We start from the raw sequence: 12,199 nt of genomic DNA on the forward strand, positions 1-12,199 counted from the left end.
TGTACCAGTATTAACTGGTCAAACATAGAGATCTACAGTTTACATTTTGTCTTCTTTGAGTCCATTTGACCTCAAGGAGGAGTTAGTGATATGAGGAGATCTGAAAAAAAATACAAGACGATTGTGTCAAAATAACTTTGATATTAGTTATCATTACTCATTTAGCTGTCATTGTAAAATTTTTGTAGTGCTTTTAATTATATCTTCACAAATATCTTATTTCATTGGACGGCTCATAAGCTCATTGAAAACTTTCCACAAATTTCACTTTTTGTATTTCTCTTAGGTATGGAAAAGAAATGTGGGTTCTGTGCTAAGTAAATGTGTTTCTGACCTTTGATTGATGAAGATGTGTGGTTAAAAATATGATTTATATACTACTTGTATTAGTAATTTACAGAGAATAAGAACGTTATTAGATATACTTTAAATCTAATTTGAATATATTTCAGTGAATACCGAAGGGCCTAATCTAGATGCTTCAGAGTGATATCACTTTATTTCTAAATGCAGAATTAGTAGCTAGAAAGAGGCTCTAATTAACAGCATAGTAAATAATAGGATTGATTTTATCATGTACATAAACTGATGACTAATACAAAGGCATTTGTTATATAGTTAAATTGTTCACAGTTCAAGATGTGATAAATCACATAAACATTAAATTAGATGAGCATGTAGAAAACAAGCTAGAAAGACTATATGAATAAAGTGGTTCTTTTCAGAAAAATGTCAGGTGATTTAAGTTAAAATTTAATGATTTTTATGAAATTTCTGTTTTCTAATTTTTTGAAAACACAATATAATACAAAGCAGAGATTAAGAAAAATGTTTTATTCCAAAAATAGCTAAAAAAAAAAAAGTCCAGTTGCATGGCTGTTTCTTCCTTAAAGCACATATAAATTATGAGAAACAAGAATCTTTGAATGGTGAATGTTTGATATTGCATTAGTGCAGATTTAATAATTTAATATTGATAAATTATCTAGGAAGTGACAACTGTATTTAAAAGAGCCATAAAAGAAATAAAAGGTAACTGAAAATCCACATCTCTGTAAATTATTTTATTAATTTACAAATAATGAAAATGGTGATTCATAAATTACTATCAATATATATTATGGCCATCATTCACCATGTTTGTAGAATAGAAAAGTCATATGGTTCTCTATTGATGAATTGAAAAGGAAGAAATATAATACAATATATTGGAACTAACTGAGCTATAATAAAGTCTCTCTTCTCTTCAATGGCATAATTTATGTCCTCCTTATGTTCTGAATTTGCTGAAAGTTTATAATAACCATTATGTGTATAAAATTATGTGTGGGTATAAAATTATAAACTCAATATTTGTAGAGGTCTCAAGACCCTCTATGCAAACCAGCAATCAGTTCAAACATGTTAGCCCCCAGTTGTTGCTTATACACCTGGAACCTCAAGCTTAGTGTTTTCCAGATGGCTCTTTTTTTTTTTTTTTTAACATCTTTATCGGAGTATAATTGCTTTAGAATGTTGTGTTAGTTTCTGCTTTATAACAAAGTGAACCAACTATATGTATACATATATCCCCATATCCCCACCCTCTTGCATCTCCCTCCCACCCTTCCTATCCCACCCCTCTAGGTGGTCACAAAGCACCGAGCAGATCTCCCTGTGCAATGCAGCTGCTTCACACTAGCTATGTATTTTACATTTGGTAGTGTATATATGTCAATGCTACTCTCTCACTTCATCCCAGCTTAGCCTTCCCCCTTCCCGTGTGCTCAAGTCCATTCTCTACGTCTGTGTCTTTATTCCTGTCCTGCCCCTAGGTTCTTCAGACCAGTTGTTGTTTTTTTATTTTTGGATTCCATATATATATGTGTTAGCATATGGTATTTGTTTTTCTCTTTCTTTTTTTCTTTAACATCTTTATTGGAGTATAATTGCTTTACAATGGTGTGTTAGTTTCTGCTTTATAACAAAGTGAATCAGTTATACATATACATATGTTCCCATATCTCTTCCCGCTTGCGTCTCCCTCCCTCCCACTCTCCCTATCCCACCCCCCTAGGTGGTCACAAAGCACAGAGCTGATCTCCCTGTGCTATGTGGCTGCTTCCCACTAGCTATCTATATTACGTTTGGTAGTGTATATATGTCCATGCCACTGTCTCACTTTGTCCCAGATTACCTTTCCCCCTCCGCGTATCCTCAAGTCCATTCTCTAGTAGGTCTGCATTTTTATTCCCGTATCGCCCCTAGGTTCTTCTGATTTTTTTTTTAAGATTCCAAATATATGTGTTAGCATACGGTATTTGTTTTTCTCTATCTGACTTACTTCACTCTGTATGACAGACTCTAGGTCCATCCACCTCACTACAAATAACTCAGTTTCATTTCTTTTTATGGCTGAGTAATATTCCATTGTATATATGTGCCACATCTTCTTTATCCATTCATCTGTCGATGGACACTTAGGTTTCTTCCAGGTCCTGACTATTGTAAGTAGTGCTGCAATGAACATTGCGGTACATGACTATATTTGAATTATGGTTTTCTCAGGTTATATGCCCAGTAGTGGGATTGCTGGGTCATATGGTAGTTCTATTTTTAGTTTTTTAAGGAACCTCCATACTGTCCTCCATAGTGGCTGTATCAATTTATACTCCCACCAACAGTGCAAGAGGGTTCCCTTTTCTCCACACCCTCTCCAGCATTTATTGTTTGTAGATTTTTTTTTTTTTTTTTTGCGGTACGCGGGCAACTCACTGTTGTGGCCTCTCCCGTTGTGGAGTACAGGCTCTGGACGTGCAGGCTCAGCGGCCATGGCTCACGGGCCTAGCCACTCTGCAGCATGTGGGATCTTCCCGGACCGGGGCACAAACCCGTGTCCCCTGCATCGGCAGGCGGACTCTCAACCACTGCGCCACCAGGGAAGCCCTGTTTGTAGATTTTTTAGTGGTGGCCATTCTGACTGGTATGAGATGATACCTCATTGTAGTTTTGATTTGCATTTCTCTAATGATTAGTGATGTTGAGCATCTTTTCATGTGTTTGTTGGCAATCTGTATATCTTCTTTGGAGAAACGTCTATTTAGGCCTTCTGCCCAGTTTTGGATTGGGCTGTTTGTTTTTTTTGATACTGAGCTGCATGAGCTGCTTGTATATTTTGTAGATTAATCCTTTGTCAGTTGCTTCATTTGCAAATATTTTCTCCCATTCTGAGGGTTGTCTTTTGGTGTTGTTTATGGTTTCCTTTGCTGTGCAAAAGCTTTTAAGTTTCATTAGGTCCCATTTGTTTATTTTTGTTTTTATTTCCATTTCTCTAGGAGGTGGGTCATAAAGTATCTCACTGTGATTTATGTCATAGAGTGATCTGCCTATGTTTTCCTCTAAGAGTTTGATAGTGTCTGGCCTTACATTTAAGTCTTTAATCCATTTTGAGTTTATTTTTGTATACAGTGTTAGGGAGTGTTCTAATTTCATTCTTTTACATGTAACTATCCAGTTTTCCCAGCACCATTTATTGAAGAGGCTGTCTTTTCTCAATTGTATACTTTTGCCTCCTTTATCAAAGATAAGGTGACCATATGTGCATGGGTTTATCTCTGGGCTTTCTATCCTGTTCCATTGATCTGTATTTCTGTTTTTGTGCCAGTACCATACTATCTTGATTACTGTAGCTTTGCAGTATAGTCTGAAGTCAGGGAGCCTGATTCCTCCAGCTCTGTTTTTCTTTCTCAAGACAGCATTGGCTACTTCGGGTCTTTTGTATCTCCATATAAATTTTAAAATTTTTTGTTCTAGTTCTGTAAAAAATGCCATTGGTAATTTGATAGGGATTAAATTGAATCTGTAGATTGCTTTGGGTAGTATAGTCATTTTCACAATATTGATTCTTACAATCCAAGAGGTGTATGTCTCCATCTGTTTGTATCGTCTTCAATTTCTTTCATCAGTGTCTTATAGTTTTCTGCATACAGGCCTTTTGACTCCTTAGGTAGGTTTTTTCCTAGGTATTTTATGCTTTCTGTTGCAATGGCAAATGTTGCAAAATTGTTTCCTTAATTTCTCTTTCAGATTTTTCATCATTGATGTATAGGACTGCAAGAGACTTCTGTGCATTAATTTTGTATCCTGCTACTTAACAAATTCATTGATTAGCTCTAGCAGTTTTCTGGTAGCATCTTTAAGATTCTCTATGTATAGTATCATGACATCTGCATACAGTGACAGTTTTATTTCTTCTTTTCTGATTTGGATTCTTTTTATTTCTTTTTCTTCTCTGATTGCTGTGGCTAAAACTTCCAAAACAATGTTGAATAATAGTGGGTGAGAGTGGGCACTCACCTGATTGTCTTGTCTTGTTCCTGATCTTACAGGAAGTGGTTTCAGTTTTTCACCATTGAGAACGGTGTTGGCTGTGGGTTTGTCATATATGGCCTTTATTATGTTGAGGTAGGTTCCCTCTATGCCTACTTTCTGGAGAACTTTTCTCATAAATGGTTGTTGAATTTTGTCAAAAGCTTTTTCTGCATCTATTGAGATTATCATGGTTTTTCTCCTTCAATTTGTTAATATGGTGTATCACATTGATTGATTTGTGTATATTGAAGAATCCTTGCATTCCTGGGATAAACCCCACTTGATCATGGTGTATGCTTCTTTTAATGTGCTGTTGGATTCTGTTAGCTAGTATTTTGTTGAGGATTTTTACATTTATGTTCATCAGTGATATTGGCCTGTAGTTTTCTTTCTTTGTGACATCTTTGTCTGGTTTTGGTATCAGGGTGATGATGGCCTCATAGAATGAGTTTGGGAGTATTCCTCCCTCTGTTATATTTTGGAAGAGTTTGAAAATGATAGGTGTTAGCTCTTCGCTAAATGTTTGATGGAATTCTGTGAAGCCATCTGGTCCTGGGCTTTTGTTTGTTGGAAGATTTTTAATCACGGTTTCAATTTCAGTGCTTGTGATTGATCTGTTTATATTTTTTATTTCTTCCCGGTTCAGTCTCGGAAGGTTGGGCTTTTCTAAGAATTTGTCCATTTCTTCCAGGTTGTCCATTTTATTGGCATATTGTTGCTTGTAGTAATCTCTCATGATCCTTTGTATTTCTGCAGTGTCTGTTGTTATTTCTCCTTTTTCATTTCTAATTCTGTTGATCTGGGTCTTCTCCCTTTTTTTTGTTGATGTGGCTGTCTAATGGTTTATCAATTTTGTTTATCTTCTCAAAGAACCAGCTTTTAGTTTTATTGATCTTTGCTATTGTTTCCTTCATTTATTTCTGATCTGATCTTTATGATATCTTTCCTTCTGCTAACTTTGGGGTTCTTTTTTTTGTTCTTCTTTCTCTAATTGCTCTAGGTGTAAGGTTAGGTTGTTTATTTGAGATGTTTCCTGTTTCTTGAGGTAAGATTGTATTGCTATAAACTTCCCTCTTAGAACTGCTTTTGCTGCATCCCCTAGGTTTTTGGTCATCATGTTTTCATTGTCCTTTGTTTCTAGGTATATTTTGATTTCCTCTTTGATTTCTTCAGTGATCTCTTGGTTATTAAGTAGTGTATTGTTTAGCCTCCATGTGTTTGTATTTTTTACAGATCTTTTCCTGTAATTGATATCTAGTCTTATAGCATTGTGGTTAGAAAAGATACTTAATATGATTTCAATTTTCTTAAATTTACCAAGGCTTGATTTGTGACCCAAGATATGATCTATCCTGGAGAATTTCCGTGAGCACTTGAGAAGAACGTGTATTCTGTTGTTTTTGGATGGAGTGTCCTATAAATATCAATTAAGTCCATCTTGTTTAATGTATCATTTAAAGCTTGTGTTTCCTTTTTGTTTTCATTTTGGATGATCTGTCCATTGGTGAAAGTGGGGTGTTAAAGTCCCCTACTATGAGTGTGTTGCTGTCGATTTCCCCTTTCATGGCTATTAGTATTTGCCTTATGTATTGAGGTGCTCCTATGTTGGGTGCATAAATATTTACAATTGTTATATCTTCTTCTTGGATCGATCCCTTGATCATTATGTAGTGTCCTTCTTTGTCTCTTCTAATAGTCTTTATTTTAAAGTCTATTTTGTCTGATATGAGAATTGCTACTGCAGCTTTCTTTTGATTTCCATTTGCATGGAATATCATTTTCCATCCCCTCACTTTCAGTCTGTATGTGTCCCTAGGTCTGAAGTGGGTCTCTTTTATACAGCATATATCTGAGCATTTTTTTGTATCCATTCAGCCAGTCTATGTCTTTTGCTTGGAGCATTTAATCCACTTACATTTCAGGTAATTATCAACATGTATGTTCCTATTACGATTTTCTCAATTGTTTTGGGTTTGTTATTGTAGGTCTTTTCCTTCTCTTGTGTTTCCTGCCGAGAGAATTTCCTTTAGCATTTTTGTGAAGCTGGTTTGGTGGTGCTGAATTCTCTTAACTTTTGCTTGTCTGTAAAGATTTTGATTTCTCTGTCGAATCTGAATGAGATCCTTGCTGGGTAGAGTAATCTTGGTTGTAGGTTTTTTCCCTTTCGTCACTTTCAATATGTCCTGCCAGTCCCTTCTGGCTTGCAGAGTTTCTGCTGAAAGGTTAGCTGTTAACCTTGTGGGGATTCCATTGTATGTTATTTGTTGCTTTTCCCTTGCTGGTTTTAATATTTTTTCTTTGTATTTAATTTTTGACAGTTTGATTAACATGTGTCTTGGCGTGTTTTTCCTTGGATTTATCATGTATGGGACTGTCTGGGCTTCCTAAACTTCACTGACTATTTCCTTTCCCATGTTAGGGAAGTGTTCAACTATAATCTCTTCAAATATTTTCTCAGACTCGTACTTTTTCTCTTCTTCTGGGACCCCTTATAATTTGAATGTTGGTGCATTTAATGTTGTCCCAGAGGTCTCTGAGACTGTCCTCAATTCTTTTCATTCTTCTTTCTTTATTCTGCTCCTTGGCAGTTATTTCCACCTTTTCATCTTCCAGGTCACTTATCCGTTCTTCTGCCTCAGTTATTCTGCTATTGATTCCTTCTAGAATCTTATTAAATTCAGTTATTGTGTTGTTCATCACTGTTTGTTTGCTCTTTAGTTTTTCTAGATCCTTGTTAAATGTTTCTTCTATTTTCTCCATTCTATTTCTGAGATTTTGGATCATCTTTACTACCATTACTCTGGATTCTTTTTCAGGTATGTTGCCTATTTTGTCTTCATTTATTTGGTCTTTTAGTTTTTTACCTTGCTCCTTTCTCTGTAACATATTTTTTTGTCATTTCAGTTTCTTTTTTTTTTTTTTTTTAATGGGTGGTGCTGTATTCCAGTCTTACTGTTTGTTTGGCCTGAGGCGTCCAGCACTGGCATTTACAAGCAGTTGGATAGAGCCAGGTGTTGGTGCTGAGATTAGGATGTCTGGGAGGTCTCACTGGGGTCTGTGGTTCTCTGTTATTCCAGTGGTTTGGATTCGGAGCTCCCACCACAGGAGCTTGGGCTGACCTCTGGCCTGTGATGCACGATCCCGCAAGCTGTGTGGCACAGCAAAAAACAAAACAAAACAAAAAAAAAAAAAGAAAGAAAAAAAGGAGCAATAAAATATCAAAGAATAAAAACAAAATAAAATTACAAAGGTAAAAAATATATTAGGAAAAGTAAAAATATAATTGAAACAACTGCAACAAGTAAAATAAAACCAAAACAGAAAAAGGAAGAAAAGGGGGGGCTGGGGGGAATGAGCCAAAAGGAGAGAACAATAACAGTGTAATGAATAAAATAAAATTAGAGAAATAAAATATTTATTAGAGAAATAAAAATATAAATGAATCAACAACAGTGAATCAACAAAGTAAAGCAGAACCCCAATTTAAAAGAGAAAAGAAGAAGAAGAAAAAAAAACCTTGACTATGGGGGTGGAGTTTAGGCGGGGGTGGAACTTAGGCAGGGGTGGGGCTTAGGGTCGGGTGGAACCTAGGCAGGTGTGAGGGTGATCTTTGTGGGGCGGGGCCTAGACTCAGGATCCATGCTGCTGGAAAAGGTGTTGGCGGCGGGGCCTAGGTGGGGTGACTTCAAGCATGGGCGGGGCCTCTGCTTAGGACCTGCACTGAAGGGGAGAGGCAGCAAGTGGAAAGGAGGGCCTCTGGAGTGTGGAGTTCCCGAGTTTGGAGGTGTGGCCCTGATGAGGGTGTGTGGGTGGGGTTTAGGCCCAGCACATTGGAGGGGGTCTCAGAGGGGGTCTCCGAGTGGAGAGGTAGGGCCCTGGGTGGGGGTATAGGGATGGGGATTTGGTTCCGCACAGCAGGAGGGAGGCTCCGAGGGCAGAGGATTAGGCCTGGGAGCCCACCAGGCTCCCTGGTGCCTAAATGGACAGGGAAAGCACTGGCCCCATTCCCTTCCATTCCTCCACGCCACCCACACTGTCTCCCCCAGGGTCGCCACCGTCCCTGCTGGACCCCTAACCGTGGGTGGGTCTCTCTGGGTGTAGGAACTCCCCTCCTCCCCCAGCCACCCCTCGGGTGCCAGTCCTGGAGGTCCAGCCTTTACTTTTGCTCCCCCTTCCCTCCCTCCCATTCCCTCAGGACCCGTGCGGCTAGAGGGGGCCTAGGTGGGCAGGGGATCAGGCCTGGGATCTCAGCAGGTTCCTGGGGGCCCAAGTGGGCAGGGGTAACCTGGCCATACTCCCTTGTCATCCTCTGCCCTCCCAATGGTTCCCCAATTTCCCCCTTCGGGTGTGGAATCCCTTCCCCTCCTCCAGCAGCCCCTCAGGGTCACCAGTCCCGTCCCACCTCCACTTCTCCTCCCCCTTCACTCCCCCCATGCCCCACATCCTACCTGGTTGCTGGAGGTTCCTCCGGTCCCCTTAGGTGTCCATGGTCCCCCACCAATGCCTGGTAGGTGCCCTATTTGTGAGGAGACGCGAATTCTGCATCCTCCTTATCTGCCATCTTGACTCCGCACCCGATGTCTATACCATTTTTTAAGATTCCACATATAAGTGATGTCACATGATACTTGTCTTTCTCTGTTGACTTACTTCACTCAGTGTGACAGTCTCTAGGTCCATCCATGTTTCTGCAGATGGCATTACTTTGTTCTTTTTTATGGCTGAGTAATATTCCATTGTATATATGTACCCCATCTTCTTTATCCTTTCCTCTGTTGATGGATATTTACATTGCTTCCATGTCCTGGCTATTGTAAATAGTGTTGTAATGAACATTGCGGTGCATGTATCTTTTCGAATTATGGTTTCCTCTGGATATATGCCCAGGAGTGGGATTGCTGGATCCTACTCCAGCAATTTTAGTAGCTCTATTTTTAGTTGCTTAAGGAACCTCCATACTGTTCTCCATAGTGGTTGTACCAATTTACATTCCCACCAACAGTGTAGGAGGATTCTCTTTTCTCCACACCCTCTCCAGCATTTATTGTCTGTAGATTTTTTTGCTGATGGCCATTCTGACTTGTGTGAAGTGATACCTTGTTGTAGTTTTGATTTGCATTTCTCTAATAATTAGTGATGTTATGCTTCTTTTCATGTGCTTTTTGGCCATCTGTATGTCTTCTTTGCAGAAATGTCTATTTAGATCTTCTGCCCATTTTTTGATTGGGTTGTTTGTTTTTTTGATATAGAGCTGCATGAGCTCTTTGTATATTTTGGAGATTAATTCCTTGTCATTTGCTTCATTTGAAAATATTTTCTCCCATTATATAGGTTGTCTTTTTGTTTTGTTTATGGTTTACTTTGCTATGCAAAAGCTTTTAAGTTTAATTAGGTCCCATTTGTTTATTCTTATTTTTATTTTCATTACTCTAGGAGGTGGATCAAAAAAGATCCTGCTGCAATTTATGTCAGAGAGTATTCTGCCTATGTTTTCCCCTAAGAGTTTTATAGTATCTGGCCTTACATTTAGGTCTTTAATCCATTTTGGGTTTATTTTTGTGTATGGTGTTAGGGAGTGTTCTAATTTCATTCTTTTACATGTAGCTGTCCAGTTTTCCCAGAACCACTTACTGAAGAGACTGTCTTTTCTCCATTGTATATTCTTGCCTCCTTTGTCATAGATTAGGTGACCATAGGTGTGTGGGTTTATTTCTGGGCTTTCTATCTTGTTCCATTGATCTATATCTCTGTTTTTGTGCCAGTACCATACTGTTTTGATGTCTGTAGCTTTGTCATATAGTCCAAAGTCAGGGCGCCTGAATCCTCCAGCTCTGTTTTTCTTTCTCAGGATTGCTTTGGCTATGTGGGGACTTCTGTGTTTTCCTATATTTTGAAATTTCACTGTAGCTAGAGTAGTGGGAATTGAGTCAAGGTGGTGGGAATGAAGGCAGGGGAATTTTGAAAAGACTCCAGGAAGAAAAGATGAGGGTGGTGGGAAAACAATTTGAGGCAGCTTATCTGGTAAAATGCTAAGACTAAGTGGCTGTTTCGCTAAAGGAGGCAAGGGGATGGGAGGGAGAGACTCATGGCAACTATGAGACTCGGGCCTGGGTGACTGTAGGTGGAGACACAGGAATAGGCAAGAGAAGGAGGAGAACAGGGGGCCCTGGAGAGGAGAGAGCAAATGTCTGTAAGAGGAGGGGCTGGGAATGAGCTAAGTTTGAGAGTGTCTGTGAATCATCCTGGAAGACAAGTTTTATAGGCAAAAGAATATACGGTTCTGGTGTTTGAAAATGTCATTAAGTGGTTTTGTGTATTGTCTCTGCCCACTGGGAAATCTAATTCAACATTCCCAGATTTTGCAGCTAGGCTAACTCCTGAAAATAGAGGAGGAAAAGAGATGGAGGGAAGAAAAGCACATATTATTTCATCAGCTAGAAATCCAAACCTCTAATAGTTGGTGCTTTGGGAGCTGAGATACTAGGAAGCATCACTCCAGATCAATTTTCCCCACAGTTCTGCTGGGAATCACAATCCCTCATTGTAAAGAAATACTGATGTAGACAGTAATGCTAAAAATGACTTACCTAAAAGATGATTTTAAAACAGAAAGCTCTCTGCAAGTGTCACTCAGCCTAAAAGGAGTTGAGTCATCTAGGATGAAAAATTCAGACCATGCTTCATTTACTCTTCCTGTTGGCTGTCATATGAAGAAGTGCTAAGATATTGATCACTGCAGTTCTTGCCTGAGGTTGTTAAAACCATACATCCCTAATTACCTTGGACCTGGAGTGGCCTCATGGAGCCTACCTAATGGTCTTGACCAAAGAACCATAATTTTTTAGATATGCCATGATGTGAAAAATGTTGGGAAGCATTTTGTAAGGTAAGATTAGAGTCAACATTCGTTCACTAACAGGTATTTATCAAGTCCTATTCTATTCCAAGTACATGGTATTAAGCTCCTTTTTATAGAGTTTCATAACAAAAGACAACCTTAAATTAACAATAGTCAACTAAATACTTTGAGACAGAATAAGAAAATGCTTATTAAGGGAGCATAGGTTGTTTTTTCATTTAAGTACATTTTGAACTTCTTTTCATGTATGTACAGGTCATGGTGGGAGAAGCAAGGTATACAATGTTTAACTTTTTCTGTAATTCCTCAAATAGTTCTTCAAAGAAAGCATGTATTCAAATGCTTAATGAATGAAGGAATGAGATAATCTCAGACTTATCATCATTAGCCCATCTGTTGCATGAATAGGAATGAGTTTTAGCTCTGAGATAGGTACTACAATGGTTGTTGGATACAGTGAATTGAAAACTCTCTCCAACTCTAAAAGGATGCTGTGTTCTCAGGGAAACACCCTTGGAAATAACTGTGATAATGGAGTCAGGTGTGCTCATGGGCACCAGTATCAAGTGTTTCTGGAGCACAGAGATGCTCAGGAGGATTTCAGCCAAATGATGGGGAGGAATAAGAGCTTTCTCTTGCTTCTTTCTTTGAAGTCCCAGGTTTGATAGTTTGCTTCTTTTTATATACATTTTCACTTTTAGGACAAAGTTTATACTCTAAATCAGGGGTCCCCAACCCCCAGGCCACGAACTAGTACCAGTCCATGGCCTGTTAGGAACCAGGCCACACAGCAGGAGGTGAGCCGTGGGTGAGTGAGCGAAGTTTCATCTGTATTTATAGCCGCTCCCCATCGCTCGCATTACTAACTGTGCTCCGCCTCCTGTCTGCATTATGGTGAGTTGTATAATTATTTCATTATATATCACAATGTAATAATAATAGAAATAAAGTGCACAATAAACGTAATGCGCTTGAATCATCCCTAAACCA

Source organism: Monodon monoceros, unplaced genomic scaffold, assembly GCF_005190385.1.
Source record: "Monodon monoceros isolate NGI ecotype Baffin Bay Population unplaced genomic scaffold, NGI_Narwhal_1 Super_Scaffold_18, whole genome shotgun sequence".
Taxonomy (NCBI): Eukaryota; Metazoa; Chordata; class Mammalia; order Artiodactyla; family Monodontidae; genus Monodon; species Monodon monoceros.